The 18,015-nt window shown below is 40.9% G+C and overlaps 1 long non-coding RNA gene across 1 annotated transcript in view; it reads right to left on the bottom strand.

The window, feature by feature from the left end:
• LOC138579523 (uncharacterized) overlaps positions 1-15,127 on the bottom strand; it is a 136,014-nt gene extending 120,887 nt beyond the window's left edge. Inside the window, exon 1 of the long non-coding RNA XR_011304036.1 lies at positions 15,077-15,127. This is a non-coding gene — a long non-coding RNA (uncharacterized lncRNA). The remainder of the gene's footprint in view (positions 1-15,076) is intronic.
• Positions 15,128-18,015: the final 2,888 nt, after the last annotated feature.

The following is an 18,015-nucleotide window of genomic DNA, read 5'->3' as shown; positions in this document are numbered from 1 at the left end:
CTCCTTTTGTTGTTTGAATTTCTTCTGAGAGTTCTCCCTCTGCGTTAAGGCGTACGCGAATGCTGGTGTTTGTATGCAGAGCTATCAGAGGAGCAAGTAACTCATTTGGACAACCCCAGCTCTGCAATTTCTGCCAGAGTAGTTGGCGATTGATACTATCAAAAGCTTGTTTTAGGTCAATGAATGCTAAAAACAGTCTTTTTTTTACGTTTTATTGCATCAAGTTTGACCAGACTTAGTAGCATCAAATTAAAGGGATGGTCTAGTAAAAAAATGTATTTAAAAAATAGATAGGCAACATAAAAAAAAAAATACTAGCATTCTCCGTTTTAAAACTTCCTATGTAAAATTTTGAGCTATTCAAGCTCAAAATTCGCAAAAGCAAGCACATGGACGCATCCATTTTGTGAAATGGAGGCCTTCCTGTGCTGGCTTTTGCTTTTGCGGCACTAATGAAGGAAAAGCCAGCCAGCTGTAGTAAACAAAGGCTACCGCTGGGTGGCTTTCCCTTCATTAGTGCTGTAGGCGGAGGACAGGGACCGGAGACCAGAGCAGGAAAGCTGCAGCTGAATCTCGGTAAGTGCTATTTATTTATTTTTTTAAAATAAGCACTAGCTGCGTTTTTTTTTCTAAGTTTTCCAGGCTGAAGGAGCCCGGAAAACTTAGAAATAAAACCGCAGCTTTAAAAACATTGTATTTATGTTTGCGGTCGCTTTTGAAGCGACCGCAAACAAATACAACGTTATTGTGTTGGAAAACGCTGCGGTTTTTCTTTCCAAGTTTCTCAGGCTCCTCCGGCTCGGAGGAGCCTGAGAAACTTGGAAAGAAAAACCGCAGCGTTTTCCAACACAACTGCGTGTGTTTCTGCCTGCTGTGGCTATCACTTTGGGTCTCCGGTGCTCCCAGGGGAGCACCGGAGACCCAAAGTGAAAGCCACAGCAGGCAGAAACATACGCGGTTATGTTTACATGCCGAGTAGTGTTTCTACCTGCAGTTGATTTCCCATTTGGGGCTCTCGGGCTCCCCGTGGGGAGCCCGAGAGACCCAAATGGGAAATGCTAAATGCTGCGTTGTCTGCCTAAATCTGCTTTCCCATTTGGAGCTCTCGGGCTCCCCGTGGGGAGCCCGAGAGCCCCAAATGGGAAAGCAGATTCAGGCAGAAACAACGCGGTTGTTTTCTGCAATGCTGCGTTGTTTCTGCCTGAATCTGCTTTACCATTTGGGGCTAGCCCGAGAGCCCCAAATGGTAAAGCAGATTCAGGCAGAAACAACGCGGTTGTGTTGGCAAACGCTGCGGTTTTTCTTTCCGAGTTTCTCAGGCTCCTCCGAGCCGGAGGAGCCTGAGAATCTTGGAAAGAAAAACCGCAGCGTTTTCCAACACAATAACGTTGTATTTATGTTTGCGGTCGCTTCAAAAGCGACCGCAAACATAAATACAACGTTTTTAAAGCTGCAGTTTTATTTCTAAGTTTTCCGGGCTCCTCCAGCCTGGAAAACTTAGAAAGAAAACCGCAGCTAGTGCTTATTTTAAAAAAATAAATAAATAGCACTTACCGAGATTCAGCTGCAGCTTTCCTGCTCTGGTCTCCGGTCCCCGTCCTCCGCCTACAGCACTAATGAAGGGAAAGCCACCCAGCGGTAGCCTTTGTTTACTACAGCTGGCTGGCTTTTCCTTCATTAGTGCCGCAAAAGCCAGCACAGGAGGGCCTCCATTTCACAAAATGGATGCGCCCATGTGCTTGCTTTTGCGAATTTTGAGCTTGAATAGCTCAAAATTTTACATAGGAAGTTTTAAAACGGAGAATGCTAGTATTTTTTTTTTTATGTTGCCTATCTATTTTTTAAATAAAATGTTTTACTAGACCATCCCTTTAAGTTCTACCCCAACTCCTTTTGTGAATCCTGTTTGTCTCTCGTCGTACAGCTCGGCGTCTTCGGCCCACAGGGCTAGTTTCCTTTGGAGAAAAGTGGCAAATAGTTTCCCCATTGTGTCTAGCAATGCTATTGGGCGATAATTTGCCGGGTCGTCGCGGCTGCCCTTTTTAAACACGGGAACTATGATTGCACTGGTCCAAGAGTCGGGAATCGTTGCAGTTTTTGCAATGTGGTCGAATAGCGCCTTGATAAATTTCGCCCAGTTTTCTTTATTCAATTTTAACATCAGATTTGAAATCCCGTCAGGGCCTGCAGCCCGTGAGGACTTTAGTTTTTGAATTGCCTTCACAATGTCATCAACCTCTTCAATAACATCCCAATTTCCGGTTTCTAGAATCGGGTTGCTATAGCTAGTTTTATTATCATTATTAAAGACAGCTGTAAAATGTTTCACCCAAGACGCAGCGTTTACGCCATTTGTTAGGGTGCTCATTTGATTTAGATGACCGGAATTGATGATTTTCCATATATTTCGGGTGTCTTTTTGGACCAGAAGGCGCTGCATCAGTTCGGCTTGTTCTTGTCCTCGTATGATGTTAAAGGACTTTAACCAATTGCGGTAGCGTAGGCGTCGCCGGGCTATCTGCAGAATTTGATTTTGTCCACCGGCTTTTCTTATCATTTTTAAGTCTTTTCTTAAAGTTTTCTTGGCTTCCCATAATTCAGGGCTAAAAGGATGTTTGTAGTTTCTTGGTGTAGACTTATGCAAACAAGTGAACTGTTTTAATACAGACGTATATTCAACTTGTGAGCTCTGGATACAGATGTGATTATAATCCATGGTAAAAAAGAATGTAGCAATGTATAGGCATAGTTTGGGCACATCTGGCCTCGGTGGTCACTGAGCACAGCACCTAAGCAAGTCAGAGTGAGGTTTGATGTGGCACTCATCCTGCCAAACCACATTCTAATAAAGTTGAAAGGGGTGTCTTGAGGTCTCATGCAACTGTTTCTCTGAAGCAGCACATATTGCCTGCTGTAACCCTTACCACTTAACTTATGGTAATTGTTAGGAAAGATTCCCATTTATGTGTAATTGTCCCTCCAGTTGTGTACCCCCCAACCTTTTGCTGATGTCTGAACACCATAGTATGACTTTACCAGAGGAGCACAGCCTTCTGCTGCACTCCCCTGGGCTTTTCGCTCACTTTTTCTGGGGAAACTGACATGCCCTTAAAGAGAGTCAGTACTGGGAGTCTTTGTTTCCCTTAGTCCTTGTCCAGGTTGCAACTTTTCTGCAACATGTAACATGTGTACAATGTACCTTACAGTACAGTGCACTTGGGTCTAGTAATTTCCAAAGGCCCTAGATACTTTCCATACTCTTCTTTAGGAGAAGTGCAGATGTGCCTTGGACAGGGCTGGTGGCAGCTTATCATTTTGCATATTCTTAACCCTTTCTTGCCAGGTAAACCGTGATTAGCACGTTAGGCACGGTTATGTGGCCTGGCTCCAAAATGGAAACGCCACGAGGTTCTTTGTCCTGTTCTTTGGCCCTCTTGCCCCTTCACCTTCCACAGGTTGAGCTGACCCAGGTCAGTCCTTATTTGGGCATGCATTTTCCCGCGAAGTGCCAAGCTTTCATGGGCTTCTGCATGCCTTGTGTGTGTGCTTCCAGGTTGTGGGCTGGAACGTCTGGTTCCAATACACACCCTTTGTGCCAGAGGGTCTGGAGTGCTGTGAATGCCTGGGACCACCCTGGTCCATGATTGGTCCACGTATGGGTTGCCTGTATGGGAGCAGATCTCCCATTGGGTCCTCTTCGTTTTGGTGCAATGGAGAATCTGGATAAGAGAAGGCCCCAAACACCCATACCATGTCGATCTTTGGAGATCTCACTGAATGAAGGATAGGATCCAAGTATCCTGAAACTAAGAAGCCGACTCGAGGAACCGTTGGTGACACGCTGGAAGGTTTGGCACCCTGAGCCTGCTGTCGTCCCGCTGGACCCCTCTGCATCTGATCATCCTAGAAGGTCTGCAAAGGCGCTTCGACCCATTGGAATAGTGGGACCAACTAGTCTCGGCACCTTCATCCTAACCTGCAGGTAAGCTTTTTCGGAAGTGTCCCTGGGCCATCCAGTGGACTGACCAGCTTGCACAGACGGGCTCTGATACTCCCGCCGTTTCGGGGAGGCACTTGAAATTTGACACATCGCAATGTTTTTGTTCACGGCACTCTCACACCGAATTCTGTACACGGCGTTCCCAGGTCTGGAGTAAAGTGAGTGTGCCCGAACTGGTGTTTACGCGGTTGCCTTGTCGCCCAGCCGTGGTGACGAACTTTGCAAGTTTATTGCAGCTGTGGTCCTCTGTGGCATGAAGCCTGCTGCAGCGGAACTAGCCTGATCCATCCACCAGGAGCAGAGAAATTGCCACTATCCTGTAGGGGAATCAACGCTGTAACTTTGTTGCTGAAAGCCGTAGAGCCGTGAGATTGCCGCATTTGAACCTGCAACCGAAGTGAACTCGACTGCCGAAGTTTGCTCCAGAGTGCGCCGGGGCTCAGTGAGTAATCACAACCCTAACTGGCGGCCCTTAGCGCATCCATCCATATTTATGCACGAGTGGCCCTTGAGGGCCCCTCTCCTTTCCACTGCTAATGCGAACTAGCAAACTATTCCCAACTCTTGGAATCGACTCTGCCCTCAAGTGGAGGCCCTCCTCAAAGAGTGGGAACCTATTCTTCATCACCTCACCCACCTTCCTGAGCTGCTATAGACCCTTGAAGAGAACCCGTTATGCCCATTTGAACTACTGCATGCGCCAGCAGTGCAAGTACATTTGAGCAATCCCTCTTCTTAGGGATTGGACTGCCTCTTAGTTAGGAGTGTTTTGGATGCAGAAGGGGCTAAAGACTATTTGCACTGCCTGTTTCCTTCCCCTTGTAGGTTGCAGACCCATTTTGTGCATTAACCCTTTAGACCCCATTGGTCTAAAAGTATTACTGTGATTTGATTTGTGTGTTGAAACTCAAAGGCCTTGAAATAAATGTATTTGTATTTTTAATATATCTACACCTGACTGGGAGTTTTGGGTAAGTATCCTTTGCTCTGCGTGCTCATTGAGGTCTTTCAGTCACCCTCACCCTCCTGAGAACTAGTCTTGACCGCCGCCTTAGCTAACTTGATTGATCTGACTTGTCCAGAAGTTTACCCTGTTCCAACTTGACAGTAATGAGTGGTGTCTCCAGACTGACCCCTTCCCACATCTGCCAATTCCCAGATCCTTGTGGCACATAGGGTAAAATGCATCTATTTGTGAGAGAAAGAGAGGGGGATGTCACGGTCTGACAGTGGCAATGTGAGAAATTGAAATGGGACCTGTGTGCAAGAGGCTTAGGGTCGAAGCATGTGGATGACACAAGTTTGCAAGACCTTTTTCCATGTGTTTCTTTGACTTCTAAAGATTTGTGAGGCCTTTCATGTGTTTTCCTGAGTCTTGCTACGCCTTGTTATGATCTGCTATATATATGTTCAGGCTTGTCTGCCCCGCTCACAATCTACATTCCAACACACAATACTCATACCAATTAAGACACTGATATATGGCAATTGAAGCAATGATCTAACATGATAGTTTCATGTTTATGGTAAATGGTCACTTTCTGACTTATTTATTGCATTTTTATAATCAAGGGAAATCAGTTGTTGAGACCGGCTGTTCTATAATACGTGTTAACTCGGAATGTTTATCCCCTCAAAGTCGTCCATGTGTCATAAAAAGGTCTCACACTTCTAGTGATTCATTCCAGGTGCTAAAATGCCACATTACATTAATATCTCTTTGTTGTATTAATCTCTGAGGCAAATCATCGAACAACAGTTGTTAACGTTCCCATTATTATCGCTATAGTTTTTGGATGTATTATGTATTGTTTTAATACTATATTTGTTATTGCCACTAAAGTGCTATTTCAATATGGCCCACCTGGTTCATATAAATGTATTAATGGGAAACCCACAAATAAAATATCCTCCTTTCCAATGTGGATTCTACATATCAGTAAATTGGACTAGTTATGTTGGAGGAATCCTTCACCTTCACTGCCATTAACAGGTCTTCCTTTGGCCTTCCTAATCTTTGTTGTACTGCACATTCTCTTATTAATTGCATACCATCAATTCCAGGCTGATCCACCATCCAAGATTCTTGAAGGGTAGTAATTAAGTAATATGCCCCGAGCGGCGTGGCATTACCGACTCAGGTAATGCCCCGGGGCCAATAGTTATAGAGTCGGTAATGACCCCGCCGCGAGGGACATATAGAGGGACATATAGCTATTAGTACCCCGGCCCACAAAAACTGCGTGACCGGGGCACTAAAAGCTTTATATGTTTTCCCGAAATGCTGCAGCGTTTCGGGAAAAAAAAAGACATCAAAGAAAATGGCCACCATGGAAAGGGAAAACGGAGACCGTTTTCCCTTTCCATGGCGGCAAATCGGGACCGGATGCGCTGGAAACAGAGCGTTTCCAGCGCGTCCGCTCCCGAAAAAAAAGAAGGTAAGTGGGGTTGGGAGGGCGGAAGGGAGGGGAAAGAAAAAAAAAAAGAAAACAAAAAAAAAGTACCTGGGTCCCGGGGGGGGGGGGGAACGATGGAAGTCTCCAGCCATTTAGCGGCGCGGGGGACGATGGAAGTCTCCAGCCGTGTGGAGGCTCGGAGCGGGGAATGGCTCCGCTCCGAGTCTTCACACGGCTGGAGGCTTTCATCATCCCCCGTCGGGGACCAAGCCATAGAAGGTAAGTGGGGTGGGGAGGGCAGGGAGGTGGGAGGAGGGAGGGAAGGAACAAAAAAAGCCTTACCTCTGTCCCTGGCAGGGGGCGAAGGTAGCCTCTCAGCCTTGGGGAGGCTTGGAGAGGGGATGGTCCTGCTTCGAGCCTCCTCATTGGCTGAGGGGCTGCCACCCCCCCCGCCGGGTACAAAGGCCGTGGAATCCCAACAGAGGGATTCCCGACGTGGTAACGACTCGGCGAGGGCCAATCAGAATGGCTCTTTCATTCTGATTGCCCCCTCGCCGGGTACTAATAAACCATGTTATACATAATCTTGAATGTAAAAAAATCACTATCCTCAAAATGTATCTTTAAGCCTCTGGTATTCCATGATGGAAAATCATAATCATTGTGAAATTAATGAATGTAAATGTTTGGCTGGAGTCTATTGGGCAAACAAATACAATTATATACTAGTGTATTCTCCAGTTTGCCAATTCACCTTACTATATTTCTTTATTCACTACTTCTTAAATCAGAGTATAGTTTTTCATATCCCACTTTCCTATGCTTCTCACCTCCCTTCACATAAAATTACCTTCATCAACATACCCTATCCTTGACTGAAGCCCAGTTTCAATCATAATAAGATCATATCCACATTGCCTGATGGTATCGATTTAGAGGAAAATAATCTCATTTACTGAATTCAAGTAAAAATATGCCCAAGACGAGGCATTGTCCATTTCCTCTGAAAATGCTACTAAATCCATAACAATGTATAATAGAATTCTTAATTGGGGCATGAAATTCAATAAATCAATAATTGGCAATGAATGGTTAGAGACCACCCCTTCTTCCCTTTTCCATTATTCTTTTTTACTAAGCAGGATTGTCTTTTCAATGGTCCATTCCCCTTTAGCTAGATCTCTAGTATTCTCTATCCATCTGGCTCTCCAATTAATCTGTCTAATACCAATTTGTTTCATAGTAACATCGTTCTGAGTCTTTAATTGTTACTACTTATCGTGCTTCATTCATAAATTGTGCCCCTGCCAATTGACCTAGTTCTCAAAGATATCTAATATCCTGTGATTTTATGTTTATTTTTTCCCTCATGTCCTTTATTCTCTTTCAATCCGCCTTCCGCTTTGGCTCATTCTTATGGTTCAGATCATATTCCGTTTCCCTCCCATCCAAAGTTACTTCATTACCTCCCACTATGCCATGTTTCTTGCCTGATGTATTAGACATCACTTCTCAAGTGTTCTTCTTCAACCTCTTTTCGTGACTTCCCTTCAATTTCTTAAATTTTTAATTTTTAATTCTGTAATGCTACTTTCAGTCTCTACTTCTCATTTCCTCAACCACAATTTATATGTAATGAGGGTATGCCAAGGCATACAAAATAATCCAGGACAGTGCGCCTTTGATAATAATTGTGTTTATTATAATCATGCGATAATTGATCATAACATTTGCCTTTGTAATGATTATTATAATCATACGATAACTGATCATAACATTTGCCCTTTGTAGTCAGGCCTTTATCAGATCAGGGCTAGTATAGGCATACTATCATAGAGTAAAACAATAATAAAAATGAGATATTATTTCATATCAAGGTATAACAGAATCAAAAACGTCAAATTCAGGCGAAATTTCAACAATTTTAGCATTATTAATTATTTACAAAAGATAACAATCACGTCATATTTACCATAGAGGAAGGATGTAAGAAGAAGATCGGGGAGAGACATGTAAAAACAAGAGAAGATTGATCCATTAGTTCCATTTAATCTCAAAAAGTTATTTTTGGTGTTACATATTTAACCAAAACCTTATGACTAATAACTGTGTTGGCTTACCCACGCCTGGGGTTAGTAGCTCCTCTTTTCTTGATGTTGTGTAGGGTCAGATCCGATTAAATGTATCTAATATCAGAAAGGAATTATGATTTATACATTACCATATGGGTATCATCCCATGCTAAATCCCTAAGTATTATCTGAAATGAAGTCATTGTTACTGTGCAATGCTTAATTAGGGTGAGATACACAATGCAAATAACTGGGGATGTAAAAATCCCAAACAACGCCATCCGACACCTGTTAGTAAGTGTTTACACAAACTTAAAGGTGCGGTACAGTATTTCGGGTGACCAAACATTCTTATTCCTTTACTATATGGCGTCTTTAGTTATGACATGTCCAAGTTAGCTGGAAAAGCACCCATTTAGCTCGACCAAAAAATGTTTTGTTTGTGTTAAGCAAACGAAAAAAAGCATTGTTCGCATAGAGAAAAAGTCATGAAACACATTAGTGCCAGATTACAACAATTACGATTTTGTGATGCAAAAACACAGCAAAAATTACTGTTAACTAGAAACTATCCAGCATGCAAGTCATATGGTTGTGTTTACCGGATGAAACTGCATCGTTTGCAGTGAAAACACATTAATGCCAGGTTACAACAACAATTACGAATTTGTGGTGCAAAAGCACAGCAAAAATTACTAGTAACTAGAGGCTATACAGCACACAAGTCATATAGTTGTGTTCACCGAATGAAACTGCATTGTTTGCAGTGAAAAGAAAAAGGAAATTCTAACGCGCATTAGCGCAATGTTTACAAAACAGGATTGTTTTTGATGCTACATTAACACGGCAAGTTTTAGACTAAAATAGAAAATAAATCAATTTGCAGATGAGCTCTTAGGCTCCAACCGCATACGCATGCATACTTCAAACGAGGTCCCAAAGCAATGCTGCCCGTGGGCCAAGTAATTTGCTTACCTTCACTAAAACGACCTTGAGTCACACGCGTCGGCTTCGTACTGGGAAGCCAGGCGCCATCTTGAGAGTGTTTAAATAGTTCCCATGGGAACCTGAAGTGCCTGCTTGGTCTCTGTTGTTTAGCAACCCCTACATTTGGGTCAATTTGGAATTACCACCATTTATCACAAATATGAGAGAATGCGTGTAAGAAAAATAATGAAAATTAAACGCATGTCTCTGCTCAAATAACAATAGGAGGCACAATTCATTGTGCCTGTAGATTACAAATCATTAACCTGTGAAAAGTCCCAAATAATGTGTTCAAATACATTTAAAATGTGCTGCACTTGTTCGAACGCAAATATCGACATAAATCATATTCTGGATTCACATATGGGTGTCAGATCTAGGATGTGAAGATAAATACATCCCATTCAGTTGCACTGATAAGCAGTTAATATAAAGAGAAAAATATATATATAAATGAATGTAATTCCATAAACGTTGGGGTGTGTCAATGGGAATTAGATGCAGAATGCAAACAGAAATGACATTGATTCTCCTTTAAATCATGAAGTCAATAAATTGCTATTATGCGACATGAATACATATGACAAAATCTCTTGATTACTATAGAAATGATACCATCTCAGTGTCGAAGTTCAACCCAAGCAAGGTTGTGTTGAAAAGACAAATTATTCTGGCTTCGGCTTGTCTTAGGGTTTGTACTCTGTCTCCACCCCTCTTATTCATTATAACATGTCGTAGGCCTATAAATTGGATCCTGGCCTTATCGTCCAATTGATGGTTCTTCTGCCAATGTACTGCTAAGGGTAGATTTGGGTCCTGACTACCAATTTTAGCCAAATGTTCACGGATCCTGGTCCGGAGTTCTCTTTTGGTGCTGCCTATGTACAGTTTTCTGCAGGTGCATCTTATAGCATACACCACATACTTGGTTCTGCAGTTGATTGCCTGTGTAATTGTGAAAGCTTTTCCATTGCGGCCCTCAAGTTTTTTTGTTTTATCAGCCGCAAATTTACACATTGTGCAAAAGCCACACTTTCTAAAACCTGGCTCAATTGGATTGAGCCAAGTAGTTACTCTCTTGTTGGTTACATCTGGTAACAGGGATGGGCTAATGATTGTCTTGATGGTATTAGCTTTTTTGAAAATGATCGTTGGTCTATCATCAACAAATTTACTTAAATGTTCATCCAATTTCAATAAGTGCCAATGTTTCTGTAAAGTTTGTCTGATGAGTTGGTGATCCCGGTTGAATTTGGTTATAAACATAAGTTTCATCTGTTTAGCTTCAATATGTTGTTTAGGAATTAGTGTTTCTAATTGTAGTACGTTTTTAGTTTTAGTGAAAGCTTGTTGCAATGGTTTACTGGGGTATCCTCTTTGTTTAAATCGAGTTCTCAAAAAAGTACATTCTTGATGGAATTTTATATCATCTTTACAATTTCTCCTTGCTCTTATATATTCTCCATACGGTATACTATGTATGGTGGCTCGTTGATGACAGCTTTGTGCATGTAGCACTGAATTAACTTCTGTTGGCTTCCTGAATGTCCATGTCTCTAAATGATCATCTCGGACATGAATAGTAAGGTCCAAAAAATTGATTGATTGGGAATGATGTTTTTCCATGAATTCAATCTCAAAGGGATTATGATTCAATCTCTCTACAAAATGCGGAAATTCTGTAACTGACCCATCCCAGACCAGAAATATGTCATCTATATACCTGGTCCAATGGATTACTTGATTTGTGAATGCCGGATCTTGGTACACAGTATGCTCCTCTAACATCCCCATAAAGATATTAGCTAGTGACGGGGCATACTTGGTACCCATCGCTACTCCCTTAAGTTGTTGGAATATACAATTGTTGAAAATGAATAGGTTTGAGTCCAAAGTTGATTGCAGCATTTCTTTTAGCATCTCAATTTGACAGTAATACAATGCGTAATCATCTTTAAAGGTGTGATCAATTGCTGCCAAGGCCCATTTGTGTTGTATAGACGTATACAATGCTTTGCCATCTAAGGTAGCCAGTATGAAGGAATCATGCCAAACAAATGATTGTAGCGTTTGTATCAGACTGGAAGAATCCCATAGGTAAGATTTAACTTGAGTAGCACATGGTTTGAGGATCGCATCTAGATATTCAGATACGTTTTCTGAAACCCAGCCAATACCACTTAGAATTGGTCGCGTCCTTCTGGTATAGTTTGATAGTCCTTATGTATTTTAGGCAAAAAATACATTGTTGGTGTTACTGGATGAGGTATGTGAAAATAGGAACGTTCTTCATCTGTGATGAGGCCCTTTCTATGCCAATGGATGATAGATTCCTCAATATGTTTCAGTATCGACTGCCGATCTGTTGGTTGTAATTGTCTGTAACATCCAGGCGTCATTAGGTGATTTTCTGCCATCCGCAAATAGTCATTTCTATCCATGATCATGATATTGCCGCCTTTCTCGGCCTCTTTGATGACTATCGATGTATCCTCTGATAATGATTTAAGGGCTTGTCTTTCTCCTCTCGTAAGATTGTCTTCTGCATGTCTTGTTCTCCCTGACTGATTTGAGCGTCTTGAAATATCATACAGGTCTTGGGTAACCACTTTATAGAAGGTATCTATAACACTATCTGATGACAACTGTGGGTTAAATTTAGACTTCGTTTTCAACTCCTTGGTACTTAAGAGATCTGGTTTGATGCTTAATTCATGAAGGAGGTTATGCATTTCAAAATCTTCATCCTCAATTAATGATCTTAACAAAAAAGTGTCCTCTATGTCCTTGATGGTGAGTTCACAGATGGGGATCTGTATTTCTTTAGGTTCATAGTTGGTTGATACCTTTGTAGCAAAGAATTTTTTTAACCTAAGCTTACGTACAAATTTAAACAAGTCAATATGTATGTCAATCTCATTAAGTTTATTCGTTGGTGCAAAAGACAATCCTTTATTCAGTAACCTCCTTTCAACGTCTGAAATATTTCTTGTGGAGAGATTCAATACTAGATCTTTGTTTATTTGTTTTTGTTGAATTCCCTCGAACTGGCCCTTGTCTGTCTTTTGTTTTCTGCTCTGTTCTCTTGTCCTGCGATGCCCACATGCCCCCCTCCTTCCTCTCCTCCTGACTGTGGTATGGGTATATTTGGCATTGGTGATAACTGAAAACAGACCGTTTTTTGTGGTAAGTACCTATTACCTTTTTTGTATCTCTTAATCTGATTCATGTAACCCTTGTCCTTGTTGGTTTGTAATACTTCTGCATCAGCAGTATCCAGTTCTGAATCCGCTTCTGAGCTTGCAGATGATATATTAGGCGTCAAACTCTTCGATGATGATTTGGTATAACTATCATATTTTGTTTGAAAAGTATAAACCCTGTCCTCCTTGTAATCCCGATCATCTCTGTAACTTTTTCTCAATTTTCTGATTTTTACCTCATCTTGGTATATTTGTAAAATGTCATACATTTTATCAAAATTCTTTTGTTTCGTCTCTTCACTTGATTTCATTTCCTTGATTTCTTTTTTAATGGTCTCAATTCCTTCTATTGCCCTCTTATGTTCCCTTGATGCATGTTCCATTAGCAGATCCATCATCTTCATGGAACTATTACTGGGATTTGCTTCCCAAGCCTCTGCCAAATCGGCATCCTCATTGTTATTGAAGTTAGGGAAAATAAGTATTCTGAGACCTCGTGGTACCTGATCATTCTTCACGTAGTTTTGTAATGACACTTTCTCCCAGTACTTTTCTATTTCTTTTTTCGAAATTCATTCCAAGCGAATAAATTTTGTTCGGAGATCCTCTTGTCGCTTGTTTAGATTAGAAAAAGCATGTGTCATATCACCCTTCTGGGTAAAGAGATTCCTTGTTTCTTCCTCTCTGTTTTTCATATATGCTGCCATGATTAATTAACTGGGTCTGCCGGGTTGCCAAGCTGTAGTTATAACATGTAACAAGATGAACTGGGCTTGTAGGTACAGCTGGTCTGTTTGGCGACTCTTTACGTATTGCTGAAAGTATGGTTGATTGCATCCAGAAATGAAATTAAACTGGGGACAGGTACAACCCCTTATGTTCCAACAATATACAATATCCTGTCGCAGGTCTCTGGATTGACGGTAAGCCACAAAAAAAACCTGTCAAAAATTTTTTTGTAATGAGGGTATGCCAAGGCATACAAAATAATCCAGGACAGTGCGCCTTTGATAATAATTGTGTTTATTATAATCATGCGATAACTGATCATAACATTTGCCCTTTGTAATGATTATTATAATCATACGATAACTGATCATAACATTTGCCCTTTGTAGTGATTACACTTGTTTCGGCCTAATGTGGCCTTTATCAGATCAGGGCTAGTATAGGCATGCTATCATAGAGTAATAAAACAATAATAACAATGAGATATTATTTCATATCAAGGTATAACAGAATCAAAAACGTCAAATTCAGGCGAAATTTTAACAATTTTAGCATTATTAATTATTTACAAAAGATAACAATCACATCATATTTACCAAAGAGGAAGGATGTAAGAAGAAGATCGGGGAGAGACATGTAAAAACAAGAGAAGATTGATCCATTAGTTCCATTTAATCTCAAAAAGTTATTTTTGGTGTTACATATTTAACCAAAACGTTATGACTAATTACTGTGTTGGCTTACCCACGTCTGGGGTTAGTAGCTCTTCTTTTCTTGATGTTGTGTAGGGTCAGATCCCATTAAATGTATCTAATATCAGAAAGGAATTATAATTTATACATTACCATATGGGTATCGTCCCATGCTAAATCCCTAAGTATTATCTGAAATGAAGTCATTGTTACTGTGCAATGCTTAATTAGGGTGAGATACCCAATGCAAATAACTGGGGATGTAAAAATCCCAAACAACGCCATCTGACACCTGTTAGTAAGTGTTTACACAAACTTAAAGGCGCGGTACAGTATTTCGGGTGACCAAACATTCTTATTCCTTTACTATATGGTGTCTTTAGTTATGGCAGGTCCAAGTTAGCTGGAAAAGCACCCATTTAGCTCGACCAAAAAATGTTTTGTTTGTGTTAAGCAAACGAAAAAAAGCATCGTTCACATAGAGAAAAAGTTATGAAACACATTAGTGCCAGATTACAACAACAATTACGATTTTGTGATGCAAAAACCCAGCAAAAATTACTGTTAACTAGAAACTATCCAGCATACAAGTCATATGGTTGTGTTTCATATGGTTGTGTTTACCGGATGAAACTGCATCGTTTGCAGTGAAAACACATTAATGCCAGGTTACAACAACAATTACGAATTTGTGGTGCAAAAGCACAGCAAAAATTACTAGTAACTAGAGGCTATACAGCACACAAGTCATATAGTTGTGTTCACCGAATGAAACTGCATTGTTTGCAGTGAAAAGAAAAAGGAAATTCTAACGCGCATTAGCGCGATGTTTACAAAACAGGATTGTTTTTGCTGCTACATTAACATGGCAAGTTTTAGACTAAAATAGAAAATAAATCAAATTGCAGATGAGCTCTTAGGCTCCAACCGCATACGCATACATACTTCAAACGAGGTCCCAAAGCAATGCTGCCCGTGGGTCAAGTAATCTGCTTACCTTCACTAAAACGACCTTGAGTCACACGCATCGGTTTCGTACTGGGAAGCCCAGCGCCATCTTGAGAGTGTTTAAATAGTTCCCATGGGAACCTGAAGTGCCTGCTTGGTCTCTGTTGCTTAGCAACCCCTACATTTGGGTCAATTTGGAATTACCACCATTTATCACAAATATGAGTGAATGCGTGTAAGAAAAAGAATGAAAATTAAACGCATGTCTCTGCTCAAATAACAATAGGAGGCACAACTCATTGTGCCTGTAGATTACAAATCATTAACCTGTGAAAAGTCCCAAATAATGTGTTCCAATACATTTAAAATGTGCTGCACTTGTTCGAACGCATCTGATATATTCTGGATTCACATATGGGTGTCAGATCTAGGATGTGAAGATAAATACATCCCATTCAGTTTCACTGATAAGCAGTTAATATAAAGAGAAAAATATATATATAAATGAATGTGATTCCATAAACGTTGGGGAGTGTCAATGGGAATTAGATGTAGAATGCAAACAGAAATGACATTGATTCTCCTTTAAATCATGAAGTCAATAAATTGCTATTATGCTGTGTTTTTGCATCACAAAATCGTAATTGTTGTTGTAATCTGGCACTAATGTGTTTCATAACTTTTTCTCTATGTGAACGATGCTTTTTTTCGTTTGCTTAACACAAACAAAACATTTTTTGGTCGAGCTAAATGGGTGCTTTTCCAGCTAACTTGGACATGTCATAACTAAAGACGCCATATAGTAAAGGAATAAGAATGTTTGGTCACCCAAAATACTGTACCGCGCCTTTAAGTTTGTGTAAACACTTACTAACAGGTGTCAGATGGTGTTGTTTGGGATTTTTACATCCACAGTTATTTGCATTGGGTATCTCACCCTAATTAAGCATTGCACAGTAACAATGACTTAATTTCAGATAATACTTAGGGATTTAGCATGGGATGATATCCATATGGTAATGTATAAATCATAATTCCTTTCTGATATTAGATACATTTAATGGGATCTGACCCTACACAACATCAAGAAAAGAGGAGCTACTAACCCCAGACGTGGGTAAGCCAACACAGTAATTAGTCATAACGTTTTGGTTAAATATGTAACACCAAAAATAACTTTTTGAGATTAAATGGAACTAATGGATCAATCTTCTCTTGTTTTTACATGTCTCTCCCCGATCTTCTTCTTACATCCTTCCTCTTTGGTAAATATGATGTGATTGTTATCTTTTGTAAATAATTAATAATGCTAAAATTGTTGAAATTTCGCCTGAATTTGACGTTTTTGATTCTGTTATACCTTGATATGAAATAATATCTCATTGTTATTATTGTTTTATTACTCTATGATAGTATGCCTATACTAGCCCTGATCTGATAAAGGCCTCATTAGGCCGAAACACGTGTAATCACTACAAAGGGCAAATGTTATGATCAGTTATCGCATGATTATAATAAACACAATTATTATCAAAGGCGCACTGTCCTGGATTATTTTGTATGCCTTGGCATACCCTCATTACAAAAAAAATTTTGACGGGTTTTTTTGTGGCTTACCGTCAATCCAGAGACCTGCGACAGGATATTGTATATTGTTGGAACATAAGGGGTTGTACCTGTCCCCAGTTTAATTTCATTTCTGGATGCAATCAACCATACTTTCAGCAATACGTAAAGAGTCGCCAAACAGACCAGCTGTACCTACAAGCCCAGTTCATCTTGTTACACAATTTATCTGGGTCACTCACTTGGTCTTTACATTAATTTTCCCTTTCATTCACTAGTAACAAACTTACAATGCTTTCCTTAACCTACATTCTCCCATTATGTAATTGTTGGAAAAAACCCATTATCCTGATTTTGTCATAGTTTCCCGTTACCGGGGAGCCGTCGGATCTTGAAATGCCTTCAGGTGGTAGAACTTACATTAGCGGTCAGGTTGTTGCAGCCCCTCATTACGCACGCAAAGTAGCGGCGACATCATTGTGCCCCTGTGCGCTTCCAGGAAGCCATATGTTCATTTCAGGAAATGGACCACTCGTTTTGCAACGTTCCTCCGTTCCAGGTACGCATGCCGCAAACCCCCCATTGAATCTTCTTTTATTGTACTGATAGAGTGCAGCATTTGCCGGAGGGCATATTGGCGCTAAGCAATACTGGGGGAGACCACGAGAGCATGAAGTTCAAAAAGAAAAGATGTCAGCGCTCAGCTAAAGGATAGGTAGTCCTCGGTTTTCAACAATGACAAAGGAAGCGAGTTGCACATCATGGCTGCCATGACAGAGAAGGCAAAACCGCCTCTATCAGCAAAACGGCCAATGCAAACGGTGAGGGATGGGAGCGGCATGGGTATAACGGGGGACCAGAGTGGCGGCCCTGGCTGCAGAGTTCTGAAGGACCTGTAACTAATGGATGACATTTATTTTTCTCTTTTTTTATTTATTTATATTTATAAAGTGCACAAACAGCCCTGAGGCATTGTGGTGCTGTTACAGAAGGCTTTGCTTAGAACACATGTTACAGTAAAAGATCACAATTACAGTATTTTTATGTATTTATTTGAATTTATAAGGTGCATAAATGGCCTGGAGGCATTGTGGCCATGAGGCATAGGCAGGCTGGCTCAGGTAGAGTGAGTTGCATTAATCCAGAGCAGACATGACCAAGGAAGCAACCACAGGGCCCTGTACTGAGTGGGTAATAAAGGGACAACCCTTCTGAGAACCTTTAGCTGATGGTGGCCTTGCTGGCGCACTGTGCTGACCTGCATTTCAGCAGCCAAAGTGGAAGTGATTCTGACTCCAAGGTCCTTTTCAAGGAGAGCCTGCCACCAACACCTCAGTTTTATCGCCGTTCAGCATGAGCCAGATACTTCTCCTCCATTAATCCACGGCCGCCAAGCATACGTGGAATCTGGACGCAGTACCA

The sequence above is a fragment of the Ambystoma mexicanum genome, chromosome 3p, assembly GCF_040938575.1.
Source record: "Ambystoma mexicanum isolate Mex_15411 chromosome 3p, UKY_AmexF1_1, whole genome shotgun sequence".
NCBI lineage: Eukaryota > Metazoa > Chordata > Amphibia > Caudata > Ambystomatidae > Ambystoma > Ambystoma mexicanum.
The sequence above is the reverse complement of the archived record's forward strand: the minus strand, read 5'-3'. Positions and strand labels throughout refer to the sequence as shown.